General features: G+C 35.1%; 1 long non-coding RNA gene across 1 annotated transcript; it reads right to left on the reverse strand.

Moving 5' to 3' along the window:
• Nucleotides 1–1,046: 1,046 nt before the first annotated feature.
• LOC127076008 (uncharacterized) lies at nucleotides 1,047–2,585 on the reverse strand. Its single transcript, XR_007786738.1, has 2 exons — nucleotides 1,808–2,585; nucleotides 1,047–1,442 (listed from the first exon to the last, which is right to left on the reverse strand). It is a non-coding gene; the product is annotated as an uncharacterized LOC127076008 (long non-coding RNA).
• Nucleotides 2,586–11,199: the final 8,614 nt, after the last annotated feature.

The following is an 11,199-nucleotide window of genomic DNA, read 5'->3' on the forward strand; positions in this document are numbered from 1 at the left end:
ATCACTCTACTGATACCCGGGCAAGAAGCCCATCACGGGGCCATGATGGTTTCCCCGTCACCATGGGTCAAACTCCTAGAATGTGATTTTGTTATTCATCTGGTCATATTGGGTGTGAAATCCTAATTTGCTTGATCTTTAAGATATGGATTCAAGGAGACCTCATCATGATATTCCTCTGGGGAGCAAAACTCAAATCCTTGATGGTGTGGTTATGGGACCTTATGGGTACTCTTTGGGCCTTATCTTGGCTATATAAACCCTAGTTGAGAGCTCAGACATTGAGACTTGCTTGTGGAACATCATACTTGATTCAAAGGCCTTGATTAAGGGGCATGCTTCATGAAATCCTAATCAGGGAAATTTTGGTCTGAATGCACCTTATGACTTGACTTTTCACCTTGTGCTTGTTGGAAACCCTAATTCATTGGGGAGAGGTGTTTGACTATCCTATCATGCATGCCTACATGTTTGAAATTGCACCTGATTCAAGGCTTGGTTCAAGCATCCACATGTGCATCATATTTAACATTTCCTAAACCATTAACTTAGGTCTTTTGGTATGTGCAAATACATAGGCCCATATGTCCTGATTCACTTTATTCATATGGTGCAGATGATCAAGGATGATTGATCCATTTAAGAATTGGTTCCACTGGTTCATTGTTTGTTCCTTGAGCATTAATCATTGTGTCATTTGATGTATGTCTTGTGAAAACCCTAATTCAAGTTTCATAGTTGACTTTGGTCAATTGTTGACTTTTTGGTCAACTAATTGACCAAAGTTGACGATCCATTTATAGGTCCATTAGACTTTGTCTTCAATCCTTCATCTTTATTATAGCAAGCATTGAATTCATTAACCATTAATCTAATCCAATTCAATTAACCTTCAAATACAATTTTGACCATTTCAACATTTTTTGAAATCATTTCAACATAACCTTTCAAAATCATTCCATTTCAAACCTTTAATAATATTTAAGACCATTTCAAATCATTTTTCAATTAACACTCATAATGACATTCAATTTTCTATAATTCAATAACTTTCCAAATCAATGAATATTCCATTCATATTCAATACATTTTGATTCACAATTAACAATCATAATCCATTTATACTAGTTATTATTAACTTTCACCACTAATGTCAATTAAGTCCTCAAACTAACAATAACATTTCTTTTTTGCACATAATTAAATGAATTCTACAAGCAGCCTGCTGACATTTAGCTTTCATTAGCCTTCATGTCCAAAATCATATCAACCTAAACAAGTTTAGCTGCACATAGCAGTCCCCAATGGGCATTGCAACCCATGTGAAAATGGTTCCAACAACTCGGTTAACCATCCATTAACACCCTGCATCAACATTTGCATTCAAGCCAAAACAAAATAAGCATATCAGTAGCTGCAAGTTCATAACACTGACTTTCTACCTGCAAGTTCATTCAACAACATATCAGTAGTTGCATTAAAAATCCTAACATGCATAACATTAAGTGCATAGCAAATGATTTCCTCATTAACATTCGAACATGCAATTTCTTTTTGGTTTAACAGAACAGAATAAGCATTCCACTGTAAACTAACAAATAATGCAGAGGATCTAAACTAACTCTTTTAACAGAATCACCCTAACAAAAGTTAATAAACAGAACTAATACCCAACTATCCATCTAACAGAATATCAACTTAAAGTCCACGATAACTAACATATGCAACACACATAGAATCATCCACACTAACTGGATTGAAACTGAATACCTAGATCTAACAGAGTCCTAAAAGATAACAAATTTACCCTGTAAATCCAATTGGAGCTTAACAGTGCCCTAACTAGATTAACAATCCTGGCCAAGCTGACCTATTCTGTTACACGAAGATTCCTTATATAATCTTCATCACATTCTTCATTCCGCTTTCAACTTTGAACACTCCAGAACTCGCAAATCGATTCTCCAATTTCACTCTTTTACATCATTCTCCTCACAGATACGCATGCAGAAAAGCCAAATCGCAGTTGTAGATAAGAAAGGTAGAAGAAGTTATGGAGAAGAAGATTGGGAGAAGAAGAAGCAAATCAGATAATCCATACTTGTTTACATTGCAATTCAGTAAGTTCTCCGGTTTCTTTGACCTTGTTTCCCTTCGGTTAGACACGTAAAGCTCGAGTCAATCTCAGACTCGACTTTGATTCTGCTCTACAAACGCACGCAAGCTCATTGAAGGACGTCGGCATAGATGAACGGTGAAGGAGCTCCGATTCCGGATCTTAACTCATGATGTTCACGCGCAGACATTTGGATTGCGAGTACGAGCGACGAAGACGATGATGGACGCAGATTTGAAATAAGCGTGATGTCAAGGTTTCTCATGATACCTTCATTCATGGAATCCTGAAGTTTGAATCGAAGGCGTATGAAGATGCATGGAAACAACTGAGTCCATAAGGATGTTTGACCTGGTTTTTTGGATAAAGTTGTGATGTATGAACCGGGTTACGTGAGTCCATTTAGATTAGAAATTGATGTGGATTTAGAATTAATTAGTGATAAATTTGATAAGGTTAGTGAGATTAGAAATTGAGGTTTAGTTAAGTTGGAAAATAGAATTCTAAAACTACTTAGTTTTTGTAGAATTTAATTAATTTATAAAATCTTAATTAAGTTAGGTCTAAGTCTAAATCAGAATAATTAGATTTAGATGTTTGGCATAATTAGGTATAATTAGAATTAGTTCTTGATTAAAAATTGTTTTTAGAAATTATTTTCCTAATTAATTCATCTTTAGGCATATTGACTATTTTGCCCCTAGGTAGAAAAATCCTGACTTTTGCATGATCCTGTAGCTTATGTTTATTTAGAACCATTTGATTTAATTAATTGATTAATTCATTTAAGGTTGTACTTAGTCTAACTAATTTCTCCTAATCCCACTGATTAGTGTTGACCAAAGGTTACTTCGGTCAATCAAATCCTTTGTATTGTGTTGTAATCCCCAAGCATACTCAAGTGATCAAAAGACCCTTTATCACTTGATATGGTAAGTCCATCATGCTCAAACTATATTGGATATGTTGAATCTCAAGAGCTCAAGACTTCAAGGTTCAAATGCAAGATCAAGACTTCAAAGTCGACACCAATTAAGCATGACTGACAAAGTGGACTACTTCTCAAGCACATCAAAGGTATCAACACTTATCAATCATAATCCAGATTATGCGGCACGGGCCTTAAGAAATAGAGAATGAATGAGAGTGAAGAATTCCATTAACTCATTCTGAATATCTTTGGGTACGAAATGAATGACCTAGTTGTTCATCGTATTCACCTTTATTCATAGACTTTAGCACAATTTAAATTATGTGATTATCAAGTCTTCTTCTACAATAAGATTAACACTCAGGATATCCTATCAACAGCTTGTCAATTCTGATTCAAGTTGTATGCCATGAGCCTTAAGAAACAAAGAATGATGAGAGTGAAAAATTTATATCCTTGTCTAGGGTATCCTTGGGTACAGGATGAATGACCCAGTTGCTCAAGGTATTCTCCTTTGTTCATAGACTTTAGTGCAATTTGAATAATACAATTGACAAGTCTTCTTCAAGCAAGCACCAATCATTCAACACTTCAATATTGAATCACTTTTTTCTATTAGCACCTTGTGGTTGTACATACTCTTTCAATCAACTCAACATTTCCTTCATGTAAGGTTTTAGACCTTGGAAGTCTTTCCTGCCTTTAAGGCAATAGACCTTGGAAATCTTCCCTTGCCCCATTAGATGGTGGACCTTGGCAAGCTCTTTTTGTGCCTATGGAGTTATAGACTTTGGCACTTAGTTATAGACCTTGACAATCCCTTTGAGTAGCCTTGTAGAGTTATGGACTATGGGAAATCCCCTTGCATATCAGGTTATGGACCTTGGCAGTGCTTTCCTTTGCCTTGAGAGTTATGGGCCGTGACATCCGTTTTGTTTTCCTTTTAGGTTTTGGACCTTGGCAGTTCAATTCCTTGCCATTAGAAGTTATAGACTCTGGTAGTATTTCCTTGCCTAGCAGGTTGTGAACCTTGGCATGCTTTCTTTCTGCATCGAAGGGTTGTGTACCCTGGAAATCATTATATCATATCTCTTATTGTCATCCGTAGTAGGCTGCACTACGAAATCTCTGACTTTCTCATTTCACGGTGAGAATATGTAGGTGTAGCGGTAAATTCGTGACCATCAAGTTATGGATAAACTTGACGTCAATAAAACCAGAGTCGCCACCACACTTTTATTGTTTCCAAAGGAAAAGGGAAAAGTACGAACAAAACCCAAGGATAAGAAGTTTTCAAATCAAAACTAATAAAATGCCAGAGATTACAAGTAAGGGGGTTTGTCACATAGAGGGAAGGTGTTAGCACCAAAAGTGTCCTAGGTACTCCTAGGGAGCCCTTTTTGTATGCATATGTTTTTAGGTATAAATGATATTTGATAAAAAGGAGCGTGGGGATGAGAAAGGAATTCGTTGATTATATTTTTGTGTTTGACAAGACCTTCAGTCTTGTGCCTACGTACCAACATAAAAATGAGGATCAAAACCTCGTAGTTCGTGGTAAAAATTTCAAATAAGTTGGTGAATTGATTTTAACAAAAAATTTAAGAAGACGACACAAAAGGCCAAAGTTTTGAATGGGGTTGTTAACTCTTTTTGTCTTTTGAAATTTAAGTCAATATGGTTAAGTTTATTTACAAATTTGATTAAGAAAAGATTTAAAAAATTCATTGGCATAAGGCCAAAGTTTCTAATCATTAAAACATGTCTAAGTTTGAAATCACAAGCAAAGTAGGTTTTGAAAAGAGGGAGAGATTTTGAAATTAAAGAAGTGGGAGGAGATGAAGAGACTACCCTAAGCAAAAATTTAAAAGTTGAGAGTTGAAAAGATCTGACCAATGGGATGCAATCCAACAGACAAGAATGTCATATAAAAACTCATTTTCCTTTGGACTTTGATCAAACAATAAACAATAAGCAATATCCAGACAATATGTGAAGATAAAGGCATCAAATAAAGATGGCCAAATCCAAGCAAGCATTCCAATAGCTAGTAGTATTCAGTGTCTTCCAATGTAGCAGATGAAACATTCCTTGATCAACTCAGAACAAAACACCAGACATAGAAAATAATAATGCAAATAAGCACAAAGATAGAGTAGCAGATGAATCCAAGGTTTCCAAGATTTGCATCAAATGAAAGTCACTGTCAAAGATAGTTCAGTCTCAGATGTTGGCATTGGCCAAGTCCTTTAGCACAGGGAATGTTGCCTAATTTTAAGTCCAAAAGCTCAGATCAAGTCCCAACAGTCCACCAAATGTTTTTTTAGGGCTTTTGTTGTTATTAGGTGTTTTAGGGTCCTAAGACCACAAACAAAGTCAAAACGCACAAACAAATATATACAATCACGGGATATGACTCAAATGAGCAAAGTGAAAAAGGGCTTAAACATAAATAAGTTATATAAAATGTAAATGGCAATGAATGATAAGTGACTGAAATTTAAATTGCATAAAGTAAATGACTTGAAAGTAAAAGGAAAATTAGTAAGGGTTAGTCAATGGTTAATCAAATGTTAGTGATGGGTTTTAATTGATTAAGTCATTCTTTGGAGAACACTCAATCATTCATTCACAAGTATGAATCCTTGAACCAAGACATCTTCCATGAGAAGGGATCCAACTTGGATAATTCAACAAGTATGCCACTAAATCTCATGAAATGAAAAAAGGTCAAGTCTCCACACAGTGCCTTGAAGAATGGGAGACTTACAATCTCACTTACTAGAATGTTATGCCTTGAGGGTCAAATTTAGCTCTATATTAAGCGGTCGTAATTGGACTTATGTAGAAGTCACAACCATCTGAGGCCGGACAATAAAAATATCGGTGTTAATGCATGTTAAAGATTTGGTACAAAGAACCAAACTCCTAAAATATACCACACACTAAAAGAAAATGGGAGGGACCTATCTCAGTCAGACTTATATTGATTCATCTGACACAAGGTCATTGATGAATCAATTAGCATTTAGACATTAGATATTTCATTGGTCAAATGAAGGAATGGGGAAGAATAAGGATGAAGATGAAGAGGGGAGAGGGAAATATAAACACAAATTGATCATGAGAGGAATTATTTATTGACTTATTGCATATTATACCCACAAACGCATATTATGAACGGGGAAATGAAAAGTTGGGCAATATATTTGGTCAAGGGGAAATCAAACTAGAGAAAGAGAGCTCGAACTGATAGCGAGGTGACTCTGAAGGATAATATGTATGTCTCCTGCCCTTGGTTCATAACCTTCCTCAATTATCCCACTATAATATATATATATATATATATATATATATATATATATATATATATATATTATACGATTTTATTACCCAAATAACCTAGTTTTTAAAAAAAAAAATCCCAAAATAACACACATTTCAGATAAATTCTCAAACTACCCTCATTGAAGCATGTGTGGTGTGACAGATGAATTGGTGCCTACCCTTAAATTTAAAGAGGAAACACCAATTGAATTGACTTCTGGACATGGTGTTGCCAACCCAATTGACGCCTATGTGTAAGGAATGAGAGGAGGCGCCAATTGGCCTGACGTCTATGTGTGTTGTATAGTTTTTTTTAAAAATAATGGACATTTTATTTAAGAGTCGAAATCAGACCAATTATTATTAATATTAATATGCATTTACATAAGAATACCAAAAATACTAATGTCGTTGACCGGGATGACCCAACCGACCTCCGGTACCATATCCCCTAGCTACTCGAACGCGTGACCCTATTCTATGTTGATGAGTCACCCCATGTGTTTGAGTATTTGAGGGCCCAGGAACATCACCACCACCTGCAGGAGATTCCCTAATATATTCAGACAAATTTGTGTAGTCTTGTATATGCAATGAAGCGCTACCACCACAACTGAGTTTGTGACTCATGCCAGAGTACATGAGTTGTGTTTTAGTTATTGTGAATGATGCGTCGAGGAAAGGTTAAAAGGGTTGTTATTGTGTTTGGTAGGCATATGGTTGTTGCATGTTTTGTTTTTTTGATGTTTGGGCTTCTTGGCTATAGTAGGAGGGACGGTTGGTGTTAAATGATCATTGAATGTTTTGGCTAAGGCGGCTATGGTAGGGTGATGTATTGGGTGCATAACGATATTGGGTATCTTGATGATGATCTTCTTTTTAGTTGTCGTACGGGGGATACTCTTGGTATTGTGGTTGGGTGTTTGACATGTTAAGGTCATAGGTTTGTCTATTTATGGGCCAATATTTTTGATCGATAGGGGGTTGTGAGTAATCGGTCTGGAAATATTGTGGGGGGTTAGATGTTGAACCTTCTTGTGTGTAAGTTACCTGGCGTGGGTCGTATATATACATATCCTCGGCGAGGAACTCAAATCCAACTGATATGTACCAAGACATATAATTATGAGTTGGTTTTTCTTCGGTTGGCATCACAATGTCACTTAAGATATGGTCTTGTTGGAGCTTCCATTTTCGACACTCAAATCTAGCGAAGCTTTGCCAATGGTTAAAGTTTCATTGGTCGTTAACTCTTCATAGATGCCATTCTCTGAGGTTTGTCGGAGGATTTGGGATGTGTTGAAGCATACCAAACTGCAATTTAACACGATCATTATGGTGAATCTCCACAATGGTGAACCTTATGATCGGTGTGCATGCAGTCCAAACAGTTGCATCTTGGTCGTTGATTTCATGGTCATGATCCAAGTTTAGACATGGAAGCCAAATGAACTGAAATGTGAAAATATATTAGATTATAAAATGGGTGATATTAAAAACAAATTATTACGAATTAATTTGGTTAATAACAATACATTTGTTGGTCGAAGGTGATCCAAGAGATTGCGATATTGGATAATATAGTGTTTAGGACATCTGTTGTAACTCATACTACGAGCCGACCATCTGCACCAAAAAAGTAAATATATTATTTAGAGATAATAATCGGTAAAGTAAGTAAATATCGTTAATTGTTAAGAACTTACTTTAGTGCGTACGAGAATGTGAACGAGTTGTGGTTGACGGGCGCTAGGGACGGTAGTCTGGACCAACTACATGCTTAGAGCAAAACAGTGCATCCAGAAAATGTAGATGTGTCTTTGTGTGCATTTTTACACAAAGAGTTATAAAGATAAGCCAAACAAGCGGACCCCCAACTATAACTTCTTATTCTATCTACATGTTTTAATAAAGGTAAATACATAACATGCATACTAGAATCACTACCTTTGGGAAATAAAAATAAACCAATTAAAAACATAATATAACACCTAGTTATTATTATTTGAGCGTCTTTGATAGAATTTTCATCTAACTGTAAGTTGTTGTAATATGCCTTAAGGCGTGAAAGGAGTATACCTTGACCTCTCGAGTTATCAGCTAACAAGTCAGTATCCAAGAGCTCTATGCAAATTGAATTCGTATAGTTGGTTTTCCCATTTATCGCCTTATCCTCAATAGGCAGTCCCAATAACATGTACACATCTTCTAGCATTACGGTACATTCACCGGTTGGAAACCAGAATATGTGTGTCTCGGGATTCCATCTTTCACATAAAGCTATAATAAACTTATTATCAACCGACCAATACATGATTTTTCTAACATGTCCAAAACCGGTGAGTTCAACATAAGGTTGAATCAACTCGTCGATGGCAACAAATTCGTGGACACGAGTTCAAAATCTAAAAACATCCTAAAAAATAAACAACAAAATAACTTTTTTCATAAAAAAATGTGTTAGAAAAATATAAGAAAATATTTTTTTACATAAACACTTGCATAAGTCATTATGTTGGCGACAATTCTTTTGTACGATTCACCCATAGTGAGTATAGATATTTTTTCATAGTGTTGCAGATGAAGAAGGTTAGTTACTGATGAAAATATGAGAGATAAATGTGAAGAATCGTTTGTTGCTGATGAAGAAGTGTTAGTTTCTATGTCTATTTAGAATGAAAACCATGCACTTGTGCCCATGCTAGAAATAAATGCTAGCGTCATCTGAATTGGTGACCACATGTAACACTTCCATGCTAATGCCATCTCAATTGGCGACTTCCTAGTGTAGAGGTAAACATTTTGAGATTAAGTTATTGATTAACTTAACTCATAAAGCAAGAGTCGCCACCGCGCTTTTATTATTTCCAAAGGAAAGGGAAAAAGTACGAACAAAACTCAAAGAAGTTTTAAAACAAAACTATTAAAAAGAGATAAGGGTATGATGGTTAGTTATACAAAGGGAAGGTATTAGCACCCTAAACATCTATAGTACTCTATAGGAACCTCTTTAAAAATCTGTGCATTTTGGTTTTAAAATGGTGTTGTTTGCAAAATATTAGGGATATGAGGGGAGAAATGTTTTTCATATTTTTTGTGTTTGTCAAGACTTTATGAGTCTTATGCCTAGGTACCAACAAAGTGCAATGGAGGATCAAAATCCCATAGTTCGTGGTAAAAATAACAAAGATGTTTGTTTTAATTCATTTTTTATGAAAAGACATTTTCTCATTTTAAGGAGAATACTTAACTAATCACCCACAAGTATGAGAACTTTGCATCACCATAAAGAAAGGGTCAAACTTGGATAAAGATCAACAAGTATGCCACTAGCTCTCTTGGATGGAAAAGAATTATCACTAATACTATAGGGATATGAGAATTACATCTCAACTATGGAAATGACTCATGTCTAAACTTTGAGAAAAGGTGCACAAAAGGCACGAAAGTAGTTTGAATGAGTTGTGTATTTTTTTAGTCTTTTTGAAATTTGGTCTGAGTATGTTTAAGATTCATTAGCATTTATTAAGAAAAATGTTTTGAAATCACTTGAGAAAAGTCAAGGTTTATTAAGAAAGTGGTTCAAGTTTGAAAATAAGAAGGTTTTGAAAAGAGAGAGGATATTTTAAAAATCAAAGAAGGAGATGGGAAGAAAAGACTATCCTATAGTATAAAGTAAAAGGTGTAGAGGAAAGATATAATCAAGAGATAGCAAGTTTCATGACATAAGTCAAGCAAGAATTCCCTCCTTTGGATTAAGCCTCAAGCAAGCCAAATAAGCAAAGAATAAACCATGTATCAGATGAAACCAAGATAACCAAACCAAGTCTTCAAAAGAATTCCAAAGTCAAAGGTACCAGATAAGCCTCAAGGTCTCAAATCATAAACTCCCAGAGCAAGGGTCAAAGTCCTAGTTTTAAGTTCATAACTCCGCAATAATGCCAAGGATAGTAACCAGAAGTCAATGAATCAAGAGAACCAAATTTTTAGAGTTTTTCCTTCATTAATGTCTTTAAAAGAAAAAGAAGTCGAAATGGGCAAAAAGCAAATAACATAAGCACAAACAATATGATATGGGATGCTAAAATAAAAGTATAAAATAAATGGCATAAGATAAATGACATTAAAAGAAATTTAGTAATAAAATATTAGTAAGTTGTGTTAGTAATAAAAAATGGAAAGGCAATTTGTCATTTTTTAGAGAACACTCAATTATTCACCCACAAGCATGAAAATATGGACCTTTACATCACCATGATAAGGGCTCTAACTTGGATAAAATCAACAAGTATGCCACTAGCTCTCATAGGTGAAAATGAAATAATATCTTTCACACGATACCATGAGGAGTAGGAGACCTACAATCTCTCTTATAAAAATGACTTGCTTTTAGATTTGGGACAAATTTAGCACTATGTTAAGCAATCATAATTGGACTTATGTAGAAGTCACAACTATCTCAGTCCGATCAATAATAATGTTTATGTTAATACATGCTAGAGAAATGATATGTAAATCATTATCCTAAAACTATGCCACACAAAAAAAGAAAAGAGGATTGGTCAAGCACAAGGGTTAGGAGAGTGGTCCATTACATCAATCAATACTTCATAGTACTTAGGACAAACTTATGCATCAATCCAAAGTACTTTAAATGATTCATGATCAATTAGGAGGCAGATTTGAAATGATGAAAGTTCATCAAGCACCAATCCATATATTATGAACAAGATGGACACAAGTCATCCCATTGATCAAGAGGAAAAGAAAGAGATGAAGAAGAAGAGGACAAGAGAAGTCATACCCAAATTCGATCAAAGCATTG

Source organism: Lathyrus oleraceus, chromosome 4, assembly GCF_024323335.1.
Source record: "Lathyrus oleraceus cultivar Zhongwan6 chromosome 4, CAAS_Psat_ZW6_1.0, whole genome shotgun sequence".
Classification (NCBI taxonomy): Eukaryota; Viridiplantae; Streptophyta; class Magnoliopsida; order Fabales; family Fabaceae; genus Lathyrus; species Lathyrus oleraceus.